Source organism: Thamnophis sirtalis, unplaced genomic scaffold (genome assembly GCF_051295495.1).
Source record: "Thamnophis sirtalis isolate CommonGarterSnake01/CBP01778 unplaced genomic scaffold, rThaSir2_p1.2 scaffold_9, whole genome shotgun sequence".
In the NCBI taxonomy this organism is placed as follows: Eukaryota; Metazoa; Chordata; class Lepidosauria; order Squamata; family Natricidae; genus Thamnophis; species Thamnophis sirtalis.
Window position 1 is genome coordinate 31,494,570 of NW_028261389.1, and position 10,781 is coordinate 31,505,350.

General features: G+C 35.0%; 1 protein-coding gene across 1 annotated transcript in view; it reads right to left on the reverse strand.

Annotated features, from left to right (window-relative positions):
* The window catches only part of MRTFA (myocardin related transcription factor A), a 78,473-nt gene extending 71,740 nt beyond the window's left edge, over window positions 1-6,733 (reverse strand). The window contains exon 1 of the mRNA XM_014071670.2: window positions 6,607-6,733. The gene's annotated coding sequence lies outside the window, so the exon portion shown is untranslated. The remainder of the gene's footprint in view (window positions 1-6,606) is intronic.
* Window positions 6,734-10,781: the final 4,048 nt, after the last annotated feature.

Below are 10,781 nucleotides of genomic sequence, written 5' to 3' on the forward strand. Positions count from 1 at the left end.
GCTGATACTATTTTACTTACATTAGGCATGGGCTGCAAAATATAATGTCAGAATGGAGGTAAATGTAAAATGATTTCCCAGGGGTGGAGCTGATTACAGTGCAACTCCTATGAACTGCCAATTCTGAAGTGTGAGAAATGAATTTATTATATGTATATTCCACCCAACTCCCAGAAACTCTGGGTGGTTCTCATTTAGTAATACTGATATATAGTATCTCAGATAATACTGATTGTAATTTCATGCCACAAAATTTTACAACCATCAATCAAATTGCACAGACATTTGGTAAAATGGCAACTAGCTGTAGCAGTAAGAAAAATAATGAAATTAGAGAGGCTTCTAAAAAAGAATAATAGCAACAAACTATTTCAATTATGCTGCCACAATCTAGAAAACTATTGATACTGGTATAATAAAAATACCAACTTCTAAAATACTGTGCTGGAAGAGTCAGGAAACCAATACTACACTGAATGTTAAAATGTTGCAATATCCAGAATCTCACTAAAGATATAAAAATATTTGAACCGACTGGGAATAGTGATCATAATGTTACACCTTTTAATGTTTATGGAAGCACTGCTGAGAAAGTCTAATATGCTCTATGAAGATTCTAAGTCATCCAGGTAGAGTTGTGCAGAGACTTGGTTACTGGACATTTTTTCTTTTTGGTTTGAAACATTTCACTACTTATCTAAATAGCTTCTTCAGACTGAAGAATAAGTAGCAAAATGTTTCAAGCTAAAAAAGAAAAGAAGTCCAGTTGCCATGACTCAACTTCCAGTCCAATTTGATTTGACTTCAGAAAAAGTAATAAAATCTCAGCTAGACTGTATATTTAAAATGAGGAAGCACTTATGAAGTCCAAGAGGACACTAGAGTAGCTAATGAGCAGCATAACTAGTATTTAAAAAGGCTGAAATTCTATGCAAGTGAGGTAAAAATACAAAATGCCATAAACTTTGGCAAATCTTATCAATAAAAGATGCAAAAAAACCACCACTGTCTCAGTGCTCTTTGCTGTGTGTTCTTCAAACAACAAATCTATCTGAAATAGGAACCCAACTGATAGGCCACGGAAGAGCAAAGGTACCATAATTAGAAAATGCAAAATGAGGAGAGAAAGATGCTGAACACTTCCACTTTTATCGTTGAAACGTAAGAGAAATATCCAAATATCCAACTTTTCCAAAAGGAAAAGGAACTGAGAGAAAAGTAACAAGAAGTTAAATGCCAAATTGAGAAATTCAAAGTAAATCAGTCACCTAATTTAGATAGTATATATTCAAAAACTGTATTGATGTTCTCATGTCAGCTGTGAGTTTTGGATTTTGTAATGTGGGTTTTTTACATGTTTTTATTGTTTGAAGTTGTTGTATTGGTTTTGGTGTTTTTATGTTTTTGTAAACTGCCGAGAGTCACATATTGAGAAGGATAGCTATATAAATGGGGGAGACTAAATTGTGAATTTTAACTGCGGACTTTTAATGTTGTGCGTTGTCTGGAGTCATTATGTGTGAGTTGGACGATTATATAAATTTGTTTAATAAATACATTCAATTAATAAACTGACAAACTACTTAAATACGAAATTGCTAACCTTTTTACAAAAAATAAGTGAAGTGTCCAAATTGAGTGAATGGATTTCAAATGCAGATGCATTTCAATATAAATGTGCACAATGTAATGCATGTGGGCACAAAAGAATCCAATTTTTTTCATGGAATTATAGCGGACTCTTCATAATATGCCAACCCATGCATTCTATTGCTGTAAAAGAGGCAATAAGAGGATCATTAGGAAGGAAACTGAAGCTAGAACTACCACTACCCAAATAATGCTATGTAAGTCTGTGGTAAATCCACAATTGCACTTTGAGATGAATATTATAAAGCTTGCAATGGTTCCGAAAACAGTAAGTAGGATAGCCCTATGGCCTGATCCAGCAAGACTCTTCCAGTGTTCTTAAAGACAATGTAAGCAACTAAAGACAGCTAAGAGAAATACTTCAGCCTATTTTTTATTTGCTACTTTTATCAAGAAACAGTTTATGCTGATTTACATCTGAGAAATTCTACTAAAAGTCCCCAATATACTTTTTATTCCCCTATCCATGCAAAGGTACTGTTTTTCATTTTATAGATTCCGTTATCAAATATTAAAATGTGCATAAATGTATCATCACTTGGCTAAGAGTTGATAACAGAATAGAGATATTCTGTTTCCCATCTATACAGGATGAGATGATGAGAGGATAAGAGGGGAAGGGATTTTTTTCTTCTCAGAACATAACATCATCTTGAAAAGACGTAGAAGTCTTTTCTTACTAATACATTTCTCAATTCAGAGGAAATGTTTATATATCGCTGTTTACATGTCCAGGCCAAACTGTTGCTATTTCAACAATTACAATGGGTTATCTGCCTTCCACTACTTGTGAGTCAGAGCTTCAGAGTAGCTGAGCAACATGGAAAGTCTCCAGCTGGCGCTCAAGAAGGCTCTGATCTTGAACACAGGAGCTTGGATTTTATTCATCTTCTCCTCACTCATAAAACAAAGAAAAGTGCCAAATTGTTCAAGGAAATTCTCTTCAGTTAACTCCCTAATTAAAAGTTGGGAGTTCCTGTCTCAAAGATTCTGCACTCTGCCCTTAAAACCAGCATTGTTGTAATCTGTATGATTTTTGCTTCCTTGATGGCCAAACAGCCAAAGCACATAATCCAATAGACGAAACAACAACAAATCAATAGCTGATGGTATTGAAATGTAATACAAAATTAGCATCATTCATTTGCTCTAACAAATTTCATCTTTAAAACATATTTATACTGTATAAATATATACTGTATAAATATACTGTATAATATATACTGTATTCTACTAAAATATGTTGTATTTTTAGAAAATATAGGAAATATTTGTAATTTTATCAGATCAATCAAACTACCTATAGATGAGTTATTAGTCAATTCTATTAATGGTTAAATTTTAGAAGGATTAACATCTGAACTACTGAGATTTAAAACTAATTGATTCATGCAACTTTCTTTAAAAAGTGCATTTCAAATGAGCCACTATCCTCTTTATAAAGTAGAACATTCTGCTGAGAATAGCAAATGTACAAAGGAATGAGTTTCACTTTCAGATGTTTTTAAATTAGTTTGTAATTTCTGAGAGTTTTCAGCTGAAAAATAATGACTACATTCAGACATCATACTATGTCATTGGTTTAATGTGAAGAAATCATGTTGTTTCATGTACTCAGACATTCCTTTCCTTATCACTCAGAGTTCATGATGACAATAACTGTCATGCTATTAAACAGAAAATAGATAATATTGTCTGACTAGCACTAATAATCTGAAGCAAACCAGCTTAAAAATCCAAAAGCAAAATATCCAAAATTTGCTAATATACTTCTAATTAAAGAATAGTGCATAGCATTTTCAGCACAATAGAGAATGCCTACTAGAACATACTCTTAAGTAACTATTCCAAAATAGTTGGAATAGTTCCCAAATTTCCCCAAAGAGCTTCTTCTTACTTCACTAATTTTAAATCAACTTAGCTTCAACTGCAGCTTGCTTTCTACATAAAGGAATCCCGCATCTAGTTTTCTTAATTACAAAACTTCATAAATCTCCATGTTTTTGTAAAATGAGCTACTTTTTCATCAGTGTCATAACTGTGAACAGTTGTTGTCTGAGGCAGTCACCAAACAAGAACTGTCTGTATATACATGCAACAGAACACTATAAACTTATTCGGAAGTAAGTTCTACTGAGTTCAAACTTATTTCCACATATATTGCTGCAATATACAATTTAAAATATATGCATATAGTTTTAAAATATATTAAAACAAAAAAGAAGAGGAAGAGAATGAACCTATCTAAAGTTGACTCCAGTGAATAAAATATTGGATTGATATAAAGAAAAATAAAGTCTATGCAACAGAGAACAGAAAATAATCTAAATAAATTAAGGAATGCATGTTGTGTTTAGTTTCTGAATTCCACAGCCATGAAGAATGCTGCATTCTGAATCCAGTAATACCAAACTGTGTACTTTTCTGTAATTTTGCACAAACATTGAAAACTATAGACAACTAATAATTGCAGAATAGTAGTTACTATTAGTTTTACCAACTTCCTACAATGAATGGTTAGTAATTGCTAGTATACATGGTTGCACTCAACATTAATTCATAACTCATTTTTCTGAAAACTTCAAGGCTTATGTTATGAACTATATTATTTCTATAGATCTTACAGAATCTTCCCAATATGCCAAAAAATCAAAATATACAGTTACATGACTGAGCACATAGACAACTGTTAACATAGATTTTAATATTCTTACTACATAGAGCAGTGAAACTATGATGTTTTCCTTTTTTCACAAATATATAGGTAGTAAATACCATATAATATATATTTCAAAATATTAGCTCGTACCCAATTTAACATTAAAATTCAGAAAAGTATACTTTTTATAAGTACTTTCATTCCAAATTTTCCTTTATTTTTATTACTTTAGGATTCAAAACAGTAATATATGCCAGAGAGTTCGTGTATGCTACAGCTATTATTGTGTATAATCAGTTGCTGCTGATGCTCATATGAATGTATAGTCAAGGTGTAAAAAAAAAAACAATCTATATCCAAACCAAAGAGGAATGTTGGGAAGATATATAAATCATTCTTAAAATAAAATATACCTTTTGGAGAAGTTGCAGAACACAACAAAGACACATGCAGTCAAGATCATTGTTTTACTGTATCCATTATAACTAACAGATAATTATCATATATTTAGTTCCAAAATATATTATGTAGTTATCCATTTTTGCATATAAATCAATGAATCAAAATATGCGGATTATGTTTTCAGGTACCTTTCATATTTAGGTGATCACACTATCATATGTACAAAATGAACAAGTATGGCTAAAGAACACTGTTTAGATGTGGAAAACTAAATTATTGAGATGGAACAGAGAATGGCAATCTAGATCTTGTTTCCTCAACTCGCTAATATCAAAATATTTTAACATTTTATTTAGTACCTAATCCAAAGCAATAATTATTAATGTACTATTTTCTACTGCAGTAAAGCAAATGAGCTGCACATTAGGATACTTTTCATGGAAACAAAGAACTACAGTCAATACACATTTAAGTTGCTTGATAAATGGAACCGTCATCATATACTTTTAAATAAAAGAAATGTTGTGAGAAACCATTCCATCAGCAGAAGCAGGTAGAAATATGCACTTCTAAGTAAATCAGGTGTGGTATTGCAAAGAGAAGAAATCATATCAGAAAAGCTAACAAATCTAATGGCTTAACAGTCCACTTCAGAATGTGTACATAGGATGAATAATATGAAAGTACAAAGTGCAATAAATGCATTCCTATGAAAGCAGCGTATGACCAATTTTTACAGTTACACTTTTTTTTAAGAGAGTGCTGCTGAAGTGGATTCAAAATGGGAAACAAGAAAACTATCATGCCTTCTGTCTGTAACACAGAACATAATTTTATTAGGGATTATTCAAAACATATTCTTATGGTTATCAAGATATGCAGCGACAATGTTAACAATATTAGGCAAACAGTGCCCAATAGTCTGTAGCCCAGTAAACCAACCATAGGTCATTTTTGCCTACTATATTCCAATATTCAGGGGGAAAAACGTTCTTCCCAAAATATTTTTGAAACTGAAGCCTGCCTGTGTTGGTGTTGCAGTCACACATTGTATGCATCACAGACTATACTTGATCTGCAAAACTCCAGAGGCTCACTATATGGCAGCAAATACCATTTTTTTTGTATCTCTTCCCTGCAATCTATCCCTGTTGTGAATTTCAGCATGCAGATATTCCCAAACAGATTCAGAGTATTTCAATGCCTATATAATTAAACGGTTATTGGGGGGGCGTTAAAGGAGACCATCAAGGAAATCTTCATTGCAGCCAAAGTTTGTCAAGAATTCTTTTTTTTCCCGGTCGACCAGCCTAACCGAAACCTTTCCCCTCCAAAGGCAGAAGGAAACGGGGAAGCAAGGCGCCCAAGCAAAACGCAAAAGCATGGAGCGACACGATCGCAGGAGGCGTCGCAGCAGAGAGAAGACCTGGCACCTCACCTAGAGAAGGGGGAGAGGAGCAGGGAGTTTCACCGAGGGAGATCCATGGGGGGAAAAGAGAGGAATCTACACCCTCTGGTTAGGAGCTCCTGCGGGAGACGGAGGAGGGCGGAGGGGCATCCCGAAGTCAGGCCGATGGAAAGAACTGGCGAAGGAGAAGGCCGCCGCCACCGCCGAGGGAGGGATCGCACGTCTGACTCACTGGAGGGAAAAAAATGAAGTGTGTCCGCCGGCAGCGGCTGTTCCTTCGGGAGGTTCCCAGGATGAAGGGCGGCGGCTCAGCACTGTCCTCACATCGCGAGAAGCGGAAGGAGCGCGGCGACCCCGGCCAAATCCCCGAGCAGCCCCGGCTTGTGTTTTTTCAGAGGGGCGGTTCCCTGCCCCATACATGGGAGAGTCCAAGGGTGGGAGGGGGTCGGTCCTCTTCGTGCAAACCCCGCAGCTTCTCTCAACTCACCTGATCATGAATGCATCCTAGCGGTCGTCCTTCCAAAGTCCACACCTCCCCCCGACGGAAAAGTTGTCCGTAACACACGAAGAGAGACGCTCTCGCCAGCACCACCGTTGCCGCCGGCTCCGAGCCTCTCTCTCTCTCTCTCTCTCTCTCTCTCTCTTACACCGCCGCGGAAGCTCCCGCCCACCAATTGCCGGAGTCCAAAAAATTGACAAGCCGCGTAGCCAATGAAAAGGAAGAACAGCGATGAGTGACACCGGTTCCCGTCAACGGTTGTGGAGTAACTAGAAATGTTAACGGCCTCTGGGCGGCGAGTGGGGATAAACGGATGGGCGGGAAGGCAAAAAAAAAGTGACTGAACGAGAAAGCAGCCAATTAGAAGATAGGAATTATGTCATCGCCCCTAGGTAAAGTTAGAGTACTCAAACGCTGTCATGGCCCTGGGTGGAAGGAGATGGAGGAATTCTTAAAGGGATAGTACACCAGCATGTGTAGTACAGGCATGTAACTTCCTTGGAAATGCTTTAGGATGGTCTGCTTCTGATCATCCAGAAAGTCTCTTCTTCTTTAAATGGAAACAGCTGATCTCACCTTCACTCATGTTACCAGGATGATTTTGCCAATTTAACTGACATCCTCTCTATTATAATTTGGACTTCTTAATCGGGTTCAGGATTTACTGTCTGCACACTCTTCTTGGTCCTCATGCCTTTCATATGAATTGGACTACAGCGCCCATATTTCTCATTCAGCAATACCAAATGCAATATAACATATATTTTAACACAGATAGTATTTGACTTACAACAGTTTGTTTAGTAACCATTCAAAGTTACAATAGCATTGAAAAGAGCGACAGCCGTTTTTCACACATGACTATCATAGCATCCTCATAGTCACGTGATCAGTTGATTCATATTTATGATGGTTGCAGTGTCCCAGGCTCATGTGATCCCCTTTTGCGACCTTCTGTCAATGGGGAAGCCAGATTCACTTAACAACCATGTGCCTAATTTAACTACTGCAATGAATTCACTTAACTACGGCAAGAAGGGTTGTAAAATGGGGGGGGGGGGAATCACTTAATGTCTTACTTAGCAACATAAATTTTGGGCTCAATTGTCATAACTCCAGGACTACCTATGATTGATGGACTAGAAAAAAAATATTTACAAGTAGAATATTAGTAGAAAAATGGATAAGGTAGTGAGGAATGTCCTTGGAAGAGAATTTTAACTAATAAGGTCAAGATGGTGAATAATGGTCCATGCTGACATCCTGGCTTTGTTTCAATAACATCTAAGTAATTTAGGGAATAGGGAAGCCATGCATAAACCCTTTAGTTTTTGCTCATCTCTTTGCCAATCTGTTGGCATCTTTCCAAGACAGCAATATAGTTGCAGATACATTACTGATATTGTAATTCTGTTGATGCATTCGATTAATTTATTAGATTGCTTTAGTCTTTTCAGTTGTCTTACATTGTAGACCCATATTAACTTCTGGTCTACTATAAAATTCTTTCTATAAATACTCTTATGTCATGTTAAAAGTATGTTTTGTTTACCTATTTTACCTAGTATCTTTATATTTTAGTTTTGAAATTCAGTTTTAACCTGTCAGCATCAGCACGATCTGATTAATTCTTCAGTAGATTGTTCAATAATTTATTCAAATAATGCTACATAAATACAAAAAGATCACAACATTGTCAATTACAATATATACCGGTAGTCCATATATTCATTCACTTGTGCAGTAAGAATCCATGGTATGGGGGAAAACATGTCAGCTAATCAAATTTAAATTTCTGTATTTGTCAGAACTGTGAAAGTTAAACAACTAAATATCATTAATTTATTAAAGGTAAGACATATTGTAAATACTGTGGTTTCTTAGGGTTTTTGTTTTTTATTATTTTCTGGATTCGACTCTATTTTTGATGATATTATTTTAAACTGGAGCCTGGTACAAAAATACGTTACTGAAATAATTCTGGAAAAAAATATGTGTTGAATACCAGAAATGAACATAATTTACCGTACATTCCTTTGAAAGAAAAACCAAGTGGTCAAGAGAATTGGTTTTCATTTTAGAACTACAAATTATACCACGTAGGATGAGATGGAATCATTTTGTTGTCATGCTGGTTAAGTAATTAGGAAAGATAATTATTTGCTGATGTAGTGCAGATCGCCCAGAGACTTGTCAGTAAAGATCCACAAATGCCTGTTTCTGCTATACAGTAATGCAGAGCATCCTTTATTTTCCTAACAGCCTGTGACCTCTAGTGGCTATACTATATAACTTGTTCTTTATTATTTAGCAATTGGATATAAATACTGCATATACCAGTAGCTAAAAGTCATCATAGTAATGGCTATATGAGCTCCTCTCCAGCAATCCAGTATGTTGGACTAACTCTTTTTTTATTGTTTCCATTTAAAGATGGATCTCTTGCAAAGCAACTATCATGCATGTTCTTGCTGAAGCTCAGTGATAGAAGCCTTAAGCCAGTTTTCAATTAATAAAAAATGACAGAAAAAGAAAAGAAAGACACAGAAATACATGTGTACTAAAAAAAAATATGGAATGTGCTTAAAAATGAGTAGAAAGAAATTCAAGAGAAAATATATAGAGTATATAAGGTATTATGTCATTGCAATAAACAGCTACAATTCTATATATTATCTAGTATAAACGTTATATATACACAGACACTTCTAATACAATTTTATAACTATCATGGTTTTTTACAGTACTGTATTTTGTATAAACGAGTCTCATATTTCATTATATTTATCCAAAGTTTGTCTGTATGCAATCTTAGGAAATTTAATCAAATCTTCAATCCATGAAGTAAATGAGGCCATACATTTATCTTTCCAATATTGCAGAATGAATCTTTTAAACATAGTAAGAACTCAGAGAAAAGATGTATATTGTTCAAGTTTCATATACTGTATTAAATTTGTAATTCAAGAGAATATTATCCTCTGAAAACTTTAGCTTCTGTCACACACGTTTACATAGTCCACTATTTCTTCCAAAACCTTCCATAGTAAGGACATGGTACATAGGACATTTTACAAAGACATTTTAAGAAAGCATTGTCCCTCTTACATCTCCAACAAAATGCTGTCTTACACAATCCTTTCCTATACAAACACAATGGAGTCCAATGCATTCCAAATATTACTTTTGTTATAGAAGTCATAGTTTAAGAGCAATTGACACTCTTGCCATAAAGTTCAGTCTCTCATTGTATATGCAATACAGGAAGTTCTAATTCTTTATTCCACTCATCTTTTAACTTGTGCATTAGATTTATTTATAACGCCTATAAAAACTAAGGGGGGGGGGTTGTTTCAAAAGATTTACTCAGTTGTTCTAGTATCTCAGGTGCCTTAGAAGCTAAAAATGCTCCTAGACTGAGCATTAACCAATGTTGTAGCTATAAATATTGCCATTGAGTTATATCTGATAGGTATATATCTCTTAGCACAGCATGTTAAAAATTACCCTCATCATCTATCAACTGATCCCCTCTTTTATCCAATTCTCTATATCACAAGACTTCCATATTGGTTAATATAGAAAAGCAATTATCTTGTGCATTTTTCTACCATTCGAAGAATTCTGAAAGCAAGACAAGCCCCTTTTGAAGTATTATTGACATTCCATTGTTTTGATAAAGTCACACACAGAATACATGTTCAAGTACACCATGTAAACATAGGAGTTACACTGGCCTTGTTTGTTTTCATAATTTCAATTCCTTAAAATATATAAATGGTTTCATTTCTATTTTGACAATTTTGCTTTTTCTTGATTCATCCTCACTTTCAATTACTATATGCATGTAGTTGTTAATTGGGGAACTATTATTTCAATAATCAGTAACCATCAGTCCTTGAGGTTTTTATCTTACCACATCTTCAATTCCAAACAGATATGTGGAAACTAGATATTCTTCCCATGTTATTACATGAGTGTCTTCCAACCAGAGACTTCTCATAAACTCCACCCAAATGTATTTAAACATAAAAGTTATGTAAAGTTTCATTGACAACAGTACAAATGTTTGCTTTCATATTCTTTTGGGTTTGATTTAGGAGTTTCTTCTGCATGGATGGCTTTCCTCTCATGCCTTCAGAGCCCAGAGGTGAGTTCCTACA